Below are 10444 nucleotides of genomic sequence, written 5' to 3'. Positions count from 1 at the left end.
GGATCCTATGTCCTCTTCCAGTCTCTGCAAGCAAAAGACACACATGTGATGCACAGACATACATGCAGACAAAACACCCATACACACGAAATGAAAATTAATAAAAAAAAACTCAAAAAATTTTAAGTAGAAATAGTATAGAACTTAAGAGAGTTTCAAAGACTGAGAGTCATATATATAGTGATTTTATTGCGTGCATACACAAGAGAGTTTATACCACTAGAGTGGACAACTCATATTCCCAATGGGGCAGGAGGTCCTACTTAGTCTTGTACTGTCCCAATCAGTGAACTCTGATCTCTCTCTGAATCAGGCAGAATTTGGAATCCTTATCCTTTCTGTTCCCCTCAGGATGCTTGCAGACAGTGATTGCTTTCTTAATCAAATGGTCCTTGGGGGAGAACAGGTGCAAGGCCTTGAACTTATGAATTCTCAAGGTTTTATTACTAGTCACAAAACAGACTGTGCCACGACATGTGAGTCCCTCAGGATTACACCTCTTTGGGAGGGAGTCAGGCCTTCCTTGGCCAGTTTGTAAATCTGATCCTTCACATTGTCAAATGTTCATTTCAGCCAGGTGGGGACTTTATGTTGGTAGGTAGGGTAGCATTGACTGGGACGGGCCCATCCCGGAAGCAGACATGTAACCTATGGTAGCAGGGGTCTGGCAGCAGAGAGAGCAAGATCTGTGTTCATACTTAGATCAAATGGAAATGCTGGGCTACAGATTATTCAGTATTTACAGGACTGCTTTTAATCGGTGTGTCAAAATACATAAAGTTAATTTGAGCTTGCCATATTTCTGCTTTATTTGGAAAGCTGCCATGATTTGAAACATTGTATTGGTAAGTTGGTTTGCACCATGAAGGTGAAATTTAAGTCACTTAAATGAGAAGTTAAACCCATAACATGACAGTGTTAATCTATAAGCCAGTTTTCTTCATCAAGTTCTGGCATGTATTTTGTTTATGACACCATAAAGGACTTGGTAGCATGTCACATTACCGTTTCATAGCCATAAAATATTTTTGCATAAAATTTTTCCCACATTTGTTCTTGATTTGGCCATCTTACCTCTGAAAAATAAATGATGGTCGCCATAGTTAGCATCACCACTTCTCAGGAATTCCTGGAATGGGTGATAATTTAATTCCCTAACCCCTACGATGTTCATAGTTTTAATGATGATTTGCATGACGTTACCATCTTCAATGCTTTTGTGCAGACATTTCCTTGGCGTACTATGCAGCGGTGCTTGATGGAATGAGAGCCAGGGCACGAGCTGCATCACCTATTAATCTCACAAGTCCCCCTCCTTTACCTCTGTGATGGCTACACTTGGCTATCAACTTGACACATCTGGGAAGAGGGGGCTGCAACTGAACTATTGCCTCCATCAGACTGGCCTATGGGCGTATATGCGGGCCATTTTCTTGATTGATAATTGATGTAGTAGGGCCTAGTCCACTGCGGGCGTGTGCGCCTGGGTTGTATAAGAAAGCAGGCTGAGCAAAAGCAAGCCAGTGAGCAGAATGCCTCCATGGTCTCTGCTTCAGTTCTTGCCTCCAGGTTCCTGCTTGAGTATCTGCCTTGATTTCCCTCAATGATGAACAGCGACAAGAAAGTGTAAGCCAAATAAACCCTTTCCACCTTCAAGTTGGTTTTGGTCAGTGTTTTTCACATCAACTCAGAGTAACTAATACACCAATCATTAGCAGAGTACCATCAATAACTCTAAATAGCAGATATGTTGACAATAGACAAAGAAAATCACTTTAACATGTCTCTTAATGTTTCATAGCTGTCTTTTTATTTGGTTTTATCTTTTAATGTCCCAAAGAAGCTGTTTCTTCAGTGACATTATGTTTGTCTTTAATATGTCTAAGAAAAGCGTCAGGCTGGACCATCCATATTTGTAGCATCAGTGTTCTAATCCATCATCCAATGCATGCAATGTAAAATCAGCAGCCCAACTCTCCAAACTTCTTTTGATAGATTTTGTAATCCCTTCAGTTTGCCTCCTTGTCATCTAGTGAAACTCTCCCCTTTTCAGGATGTATTATATCTGTCGCACCCTCCATACGCCTCTTAACAAACTCCCCATCGCTAACGGTTTTTGCTTCTTTCTTTTTCTTTTCCTTTTCATTCCTATTAAATATATTACCTCACAACTAGCTTTCACAGTAGAATCCATCTGAACTGTAACTGAGAAAGAAAACAGACATGACTTTTATCCCAGGAGCAGGGAGGCAGAGGCAGGTGGATCTCTGAGTTCAAGGCCAGCCTGGTGTACAGAGCCAGTTCTGGGACAGCCAGGGCTATACAGAAAAAAACCTGTCTCGAAAAACCAGAGAGAGAGAAAGAGAGAGAGAGAGAGAGAGAGAGAGAGAGAGAGAGAGAGAGAGAGAGAGAGAGAGAGAGAGAGAGAAGAGACAGAGATCATCATCTGGCCTACACCTGCACAGACACAAGTGAACCTGCACACACATGTGCACAGATGTGAACACTGGGCACCAAATGTAGATGAGCAGTCTTATTAAATAAGAAACACAGAGCCAATTGCAGAGTTAAAAGCCCAAGAGGTCAGAGCAGTAGCTGAGAACTGAGCTTACCCTTCGCTGCCGCTGCTGTCCTTCCTCTCAGCAAGAGCGCTACTTCCTGTGTGTCTGTCTTTTTATAGACTTACTGTTCTGCCTTCTCATTGGTTGTAAACCCAACTACATGACCTCCTCATCACTGCCTGTCTGTACAAACCTCCAGGTCTTCTATGGTTGGTATTGAGATTAAAGGAGTGTGTCTCCATGCTGGCTGTATCCTTGAACACACAGAGATCTGCCTAGCTCTACCTCCCAAGTGCTGGGATTAAAAGCTTGAGCCACCACTGCCCAGCTTCTACTATGGCTTGCTATTAGCTCTGACCCCCAGGCAACTTTATTTATTAACATACAAATAAAATCACATTTCAGTACAAATAAAATATCACCATACCTGTACACACAAACTACACATATGCAATCAAGTAGGAATACTCATCTTCTAAATAGCATTAATGTTAAGTTGAAACATTATCGATAATCACTGTGTTTCACTTGCCAGATCATCAGGAACACACATGACATTAGAAGGTGCCAATTTAATTTCTGCACTTGGGAGAGAACAAATGGAAAGCCACAGGCCACTATAAAATTGAAGCCACACATGAGTACAAATAGCAAGAGCATACTCATGTTTATTTTGCATGACATTGCAGCATAAAGTCATCTATGTAGCTCCTGGTTGATGGGCCACAGGTTGTACACACCTGCTCTACTTAGTAAGTGTCCTTTTCTTTTTTAGGTACATTGCTTCCTAATCTACCAATAGGCTTGCTAAATTATGGGCTATTTAGAGTGAAAATTTCAAGATCTACTTTCTGGAACAAATCAGACCTCATTTGCTCTTCAAAACAAACACAAGCTTGGATGAGTCTTCATGTAGAATGAGGAATTGACAGAGAATATTATGAACTTTTCTTCTTATCTCTTCCTTTTCTCCTTGAGCCTCCCTCTTCTTGCTCCTTCCTTCTTCCCAGTCTGTCTTGCTTCAGAACCAAGTACCTGATAATTCTTTTCTTCTCAGGAAGCAGCAGCCCAGTTGATGTGATCGAAGGCACCACTTTGTGGGTTCTGGAAGCAGAGATGCAGAGATTGGCCAACCAGCTATTAAAGTTCCCTGAGCCTCTCAGGGGAAACATCTAACAGTGTAATAACAACAATCACGACAGGATTTTGCTCTCTTCACAAGTGTCCAAGAGCTTCACCCACATTAGCTAATCTGGTCTAGAAACCAGATGCAATTGTATCCTGCCTGCAGCTAATTTTCCAGAGTTATCAGAACACAACAATTCAACTGATCTGCAGCATTTGTAGTGGCACCTTCTCAGTTTCTGGTGCCCCATATCTTGTTTAAATGAGTCTCAATCTCTGTGAAATATGTATTTTTCATCTTTAAATTTTTTTTAAATTTTATGTGTCTGGGTGTTTTACCTGCATGCATAACTGTGTATCCCATGCACGCCTGGTGCATTCAGTGGCCAGAAGAGGGTGTTAGATTATCCAGACTTGGAGTTACAGATGGTTGTGATCCATTATGTAGGTGCTGAGAATCCAACCTGGGTCTTTTGGAAGAGCAGCCAGTGCCCTTAGCTGAGCCACCTTTCCAGCTTCTTTAAAATCTAGATGTAAGAACAGAAGTGGAGTCTCTTAAGTCCAATACCACACTTCACATCTGAGAGACATGGTTTGGTATTTAAAAGCACTTGCTGCTCCTTCAAAGCACCAGAGTTTGCTTTTGGTGAGAGGCACACAACCACCTGTAACAGGTACAGAGGATCTGGTGCCATCTGGCTTCTATGGGACCTGCACACGTATACCCTTATACACATGCACACACACACACTCACCACGTATGCAAATTTAAAAAAATCAAAGCACATCTATACATTGCATTTTCAGAAGCGTTTTCCCAGCTCTCCTCAACAACTGTGTAAACAGGCCAAAGAGAATTGGAAGCACACAGAAGGGTAAAAATGCCAAATGATTTTAGATGTACAAAGTAGCGCTGGGATTTGGTGTTGAGTCCTCTACCTGGAAACCACTGACCAGCGACCTACAGAGCACACGGCTGCCTGTCTTCTCAGAGCTGATGCACATATTATGTGGGAAAAGACGAAGAGAGCGATCTACTGATAGCCTGTGAGTCTTCAAAAGCAGAGGTGGTGGGTGCTGTCATCATTGAGAGGCCCTCATGGCAGTATTCTACCTGAGCAGAGTTGCTGCGTAGTTAGTTGTGAGCTCTCTGCTGGTGAGCATGCTGGGAAAAGAGTAAACTCAAAATTGAGGATGTTTCCTCTCCAACAAGCGAAGTACCAAGTAGCTGTGGGCTCACCAGTGCTGCCAGTGACACACCCCGCACAGCCCACAGTGGGCATAGCCTTTTCCAAGTCTCCCAGTATCCTCCTGTCTCCTCTTGACTCTCATGATTCCAAGTCCACAGTGCCCCTAAGAAAATTTCTATTTTCTGCAAAGAAGCTGCAGCTCTTATCTTTCTATGCCCATATATTATTTCTACTCAAGAAGATTAGGGAGGGGACAAAAAGATACAAGTCCTGTGTCCTAGCATCTAACACCTGGGATCTGCCTCTTGTCATGTACAGATGTGGGACCTGGCCAGCTTGTTTCACATCTTGGAGCTTCTTGCTTTGTGGAGCAAAGGACCACAGCAATGGCTGCCATAAAAGGGTGCTGTGCAGTTCAGCTGGGGACATGGATGAGACTGAGGACATGCTCATCACTATCACTTGGGGACTTAAGCTGACGGGGGCAGACACTATCTCCAAGGTTTCCAGCTGGCTGAGCCAAAAGGAAAAGCGCTCTGAAGGGTGTCTCCTTCGCACCTTAGGTGGGCAGCAGGGCCGCCTGTGCCCGATTGGCTAGAACTAGTCACTGTGGTCTCATCCAACAGCTAAGGTCTAAACAGTACATTTCTCATTGGTGCCAGGAAAGCAGAGAGCTTGGGATATTTGGAATTTTATCCAGTGTGCCAAGTACTTAGCACCATGGCTGGCAATGCTCTGTGCCCTTGTTTCATGCTAGCTACACTTTGGTTCAGCTCTGTTATCCATAAAGCAGTATGTAGGTATTATTTTAATATAGTTAGAAGTGTTGCCAGGTAGGAACTTGATATATTATGTGCTCTCTTTCAGAAGTGCCTAACCCTAACTCTAACCTTCAACAGAAGATTCTTAACTATGTGATGCTAAAACTCAAGGAAGGCATCTTGGCCAGACGATGGAAAGACTAAGGGGGTTTCATGGAGAAGGAACCACCTGAAGTGGGTTGGAACACCCAACCAGTTTGGTGAGAAGCAGCCAGGAAGTATTTTTAACGTATAGCACAGTGTTGTTTAGAGTTCTTCAGCTTGTGGATGCTTTTAGTATTTGCCCATTTGTTTGTTAATTTATTGAACTATCTACTAGCTGTTTACTGAATGTCTATATGTGCTGGGCACTTGGGTATTATCATTGAAGCAGATGGAGATGTTGGTCTTGGTAGAGCTTGAGTCTTAGTAAGAGTAGAATAGTAGAAAGGCTAGGAGATGAGGAGTTGGGGATTTGGTTCTCATTCTGTTGTTGATTGGCTGCTGTCTTTGGAGCTGGCAATATAGGAAAGTGTCTATGAGGATGGGATGGAGAACTAGTTGACCTGGGTGTGAGTCCCTACCTTGCCCCTTCCTTACTGAGATGTACAGATTCCTTTAGTTTGAAGCATCTCTGTCCTCATCTACAAGTGTGTAAATATGGGTAGAAATTCACAGTTCAAGCAGTCTTGGAGAGGACAAAGTTCTCTATGAAGAGCACTGAAGCCAGAGCCCGACACCTTGTAAACCCTTTTGGAGGTTAGTACTCCTGTCAGAGAGAGCTTCCCCTCTCTTGGATTCAGCACTGTTATCCATTGCTGGTGAGTCCTGAGGCTCTCAGGTGCCCAGGGTCTTCTCCCTACAAGAGTTTTTGAGGAAATCCAAAGCAAGTGTACATGTGATCCTGTGGACTACCGGCATGCCGTTTGTTCCATGGTATTCTTCATGATCTGCCCCCAGCACAGCTTTCTGACTGGGTTTATCTTCTTCCCAGTGAAGGTTAACATGGCATCCTTTGTCTTTACTAGACTTCTTTTTGCCACACTGGTGGGTTTTGTTCTTTCCTGGAATCTTGTGCACCACTTCGACACACTTCACTGATTAAAAACATTCTCTCAATAAACTTCAACACACTGGCAAGGGATCTCTGCCACAGAAACTCCCAAGAATAAAATTACAGGCCTTTCTGTGTGGAGAGCAAGCAGCTGGAAAAAAGCCACTTTAACTAAGGCTGTACCGACTCACAGACGCTCCCAGATGACTCTCCCTGCCACATTGTCATAGATGCCATCGTGCCCTAACAAGTGGTCTTGTAGAACATACCTTCCCATACTGTGGGCTGAAAGTTCGTGTCTTCCTCACATTCCTATGTTGACATTTAAGCCCCTCGGAGTGATGGGACTAGTGGGTGGGGCCTTTGGGAGGTGATTAGATCATAAGGGTGGAACCCGCATGAGTGGGATTAGTGCCCTTGTAGAAGAGGCCAGAGTTTGTCCCTTCTGCCCTGTGAGGCCATAGCAAGAAGACAGTTGTATATACGGAAATGGGTCCTCACCGGATACTGAAGCCCCAGCACCTCGATCTTAACTTGTAGGTTCTGGAACTGTGATGGTGAACTTCGGTTATGCTGTCACATTAGACCTGATAGTACAGTGTCTGCCATCATCAGGCACTCTATCAGTGCAGCTAACTATTTGGTGCTCACACTGGCATGTCAGAGGGGTGTAGAAAAGGAAGTGACAACAGCTAGTGACTCTGTGGCAGGAGATGGGTATGGCCTCCTGTCTTTACACCTGTGGGTCACAGAATGTACTGATCGCAGGTGATACTCGGCTTCCCTTCTCCAACAAGGTGGTAAACTCCTGAGTGCACCGGGGTGGGACACCTCATGTGTGGAGGATCAGTATGTAATGAATGAGGTGAGACAGTCTGGGTGAGAGCCATCACCAACGCTCACCAGTATGAAGCATTCTAAACTCAGTAGATCTCAGTTCCTCCCCCCAAAAATGGAAATTTAAGTTTTGATGAATAAATGATGGCATGTGCCTTTATTTTGACTTACTTATGGTGACTATTTATCTTAACAATAAGGGATGTGTATATGGATCTGACTTAGTCAACAGTGCTTTAATTCGAGATAAGAAATTGATATCATATAATGCTTATGTATTTCTTGGCAGGGAAAGTGAAGGATGAGAAGGAGAGGGAAAGAGAGGACAGGGGAGGGGAGGGGAATGGAGGGAAAGGGAAGGAAAGCGGGGAGAGTGCCTAGTGTTGACACCAAGTCAAGGTCAACCCTAGCTCAAGGTGGACACAGCCTCAGTGTCTTCTCCAGGTCTCCTATACTCCTGTGAGCTACTCATGTGTCTGCACAAGAGCATACGGTTAAATACTTGTAAATGAATACACCTGTCAAGGACACTGTTGCTATTTGTAACTGTACAAAGCGTGTTGAGGAGGAAGCCTATCAGGGGAGTCTGCACACCACCTGCTGCCCTCACCCCTCTGGTCCTTGGCCCTGATCCAACTCCTTCCTTAGGGGCACTCCTTCACGTGATAACCCCACCCCCTCTGCTGCCCACTTCCTTATGCCCTCATCTAAGGAGCCCTTCCCAAATCCTTCCTAAGGAAGCCCTTACTGTCTGACTCTGCCCTCTGCAACTCCCAAATGGGTGAGGTCTTTCTCCTGAGTGCCTGGGGGTACCTGACGCTGTGACTTCTTATCCCCTAGCACCGTCACCATTGGACCCAGGATGAATTCACCGGAGCAGGAGCTTAGCCTTTTCCCATCCTGAATCCCAGGCCATCTGACACTATAGATCTATGTTGGATGCGGAGACATGGAGGACGCTGTGTGGAGAGAGGGTAGAAGAACTCCCAATTTCAGTCTCCTTGCACAGCGAGGATATGAGCCCAAGAACTGGGGCTCCTCAGCTGCAGTTTGGATCGCTTCTTTTTCACATCCAGCATTTGGGGCTTGGTGTGCTTTCCCAGGGTGGTTGGTGACATCAGTCTGGGACAGGTGCAGCATCTCCCGGCTCTCCTGTGGCTCTCTACACACAAAAGCTCTGCCCTCATTAGTTTTCACAGCTCCATGGCTGAAACAACAGCACCACCTCCTGGTTCCAGGGCCACCGCATGCGTTCTGTCTTGGGTGATCTTGGGTACCCTCTTGTGGACTTTCGGAGGATGAGGCACAGAGTGACTTGGTGGCTGGAGAAGCTCCCCTGTGATGTCTGATTTTGCGGGCTGGTGGAAAAGAAAGCATAGAAATTTAGGCTTTGCAACACCTTCAGTGCAGAGGGTCAGCGGAGTAGCTATAACGAGTTTCCAGGCACACGCCTTCAGGTGGCAAACACAGCGGCGCAAATGGTGTTGATGGGGAGCAAAGAGCCGAGGAGCATGATGGGAGGAAAAGGGGATAAAAGCAAGGTGGGAGGAAAGAGAAGGCAGTGTTGTTCTGTCCTGTGCTGGAGCCACTAACAGGGCCAGCAAGAAGGAGCAGGCTGGAGCACTATGCCTTTCCCCACGAGTTCATGCGTGTTCGGTTCCCCTGTATGAACTGATGGGCCCTCTGTGTTATTGGCAATAATTAGCTGTCCCTGGCTAGGGTTCAGCCTCGGCTCCTGCGTCAGCCATATAAGAATCTCAGCGTCTTGGGAACGTGAGCTAGGCTGGAAATATACTTCCCTGAAAGGCTTATTTTGTTTGGGGACATGTCTCATACCAATCTGTCCTGCCAAGAAGTGACTGCTGTTAAACTGTTGGTTTCACTGCTGTCAAACACAGTCTTCCCAGGAAAGCAGCCGGCAGCTGCCCTTGAAGGCCTGCCGGAAGAGAAGGCTCTTGCCTTGGTAGGACTTCCCTAGCTCCCTGTGGGGAATTCAGAACAACAACAGAAAGACTCGGGGATGGCTGTTGACAGTGCAGCTAAGCCAGTCATGCTCAGGGTTTCCTGCTACCTATAGTGTCCCCATGGGCATCTCATAGGTGCCTGGGGAGACCAATGGTCATAAGTACCACTTAGTTTTCTTCATATGCTTGGCTTTTCCCTTTATTCCAAATGCACACAGTCCTCCAGGGTCCTGCCAAACAGGAGGTAAGGAAGAATAATGAACCAGGATCCTGGCAGTATTTTTCTATGGGATGCATAACTTTATGGGATCATCTACATAGCATGGTGACCCCAGAAATAGAAGCATATTATATATTTGAAAATTACACAGATTATATATTTTAAGTGTTGTTATATAATATATATATTTTATATATACCAAAATTTATCCAGTTCCCAATTCATACACATATCATAACATAATGCTTTATTACTCAAAACACTACTTTTAATTTTCAATTTACAAATTTGCAAAATGTAGCATGACATACTGTATGTCAATATAACATGCTCTCATTTAAATCAACTGCTGGTAAGTATTGTGAAGGAAAATTAGGCAGGTCAGTATTATAGGCACAAAGGATACTATCTTTTAAACAGAATGGTCAGGACGGTGGTCTTTGAGAAGGTGGCAGTGAGGCAGAAACCATGGAGGAGAGAATGAGCCATTGAACATCCAGGCAAGATCATTTCTGACAGATGACTGATTCAGGGATGTGCTCAGTGTGCTTGACAAAGATAAGGAAAAGGGACAGCTGGGAAGTGAGGCTATATCCAGGAGTCAGTCTCAGGCTTTGATTTTAAGAAGCAATTAGTGAGATGTAGAAGCATTCCTGAATCAGCGTAGTGAATAAACTAAGCTAAGCTCTGGGC

The 10444-nt window shown here is 44.7% G+C and overlaps 1 pseudogene; it reads right to left on the bottom strand.

The window, feature by feature from the left end:
* Nucleotides 1-211: 211 nt before the first annotated feature.
* On the bottom strand, nucleotides 212-646 carry LOC131914649 (small ribosomal subunit protein uS15-like; annotated as a pseudogene).
* Nucleotides 647-10444: the final 9798 nt, after the last annotated feature.

This window comes from Peromyscus eremicus, chromosome 7 (assembly GCF_949786415.1).
Source record: "Peromyscus eremicus chromosome 7, PerEre_H2_v1, whole genome shotgun sequence".
Classification (NCBI taxonomy): domain Eukaryota; kingdom Metazoa; phylum Chordata; class Mammalia; order Rodentia; family Cricetidae; genus Peromyscus; species Peromyscus eremicus.
Note: the sequence above shows the minus strand (reverse complement) of the source record. Positions and strands in the feature narration are given on the sequence as shown.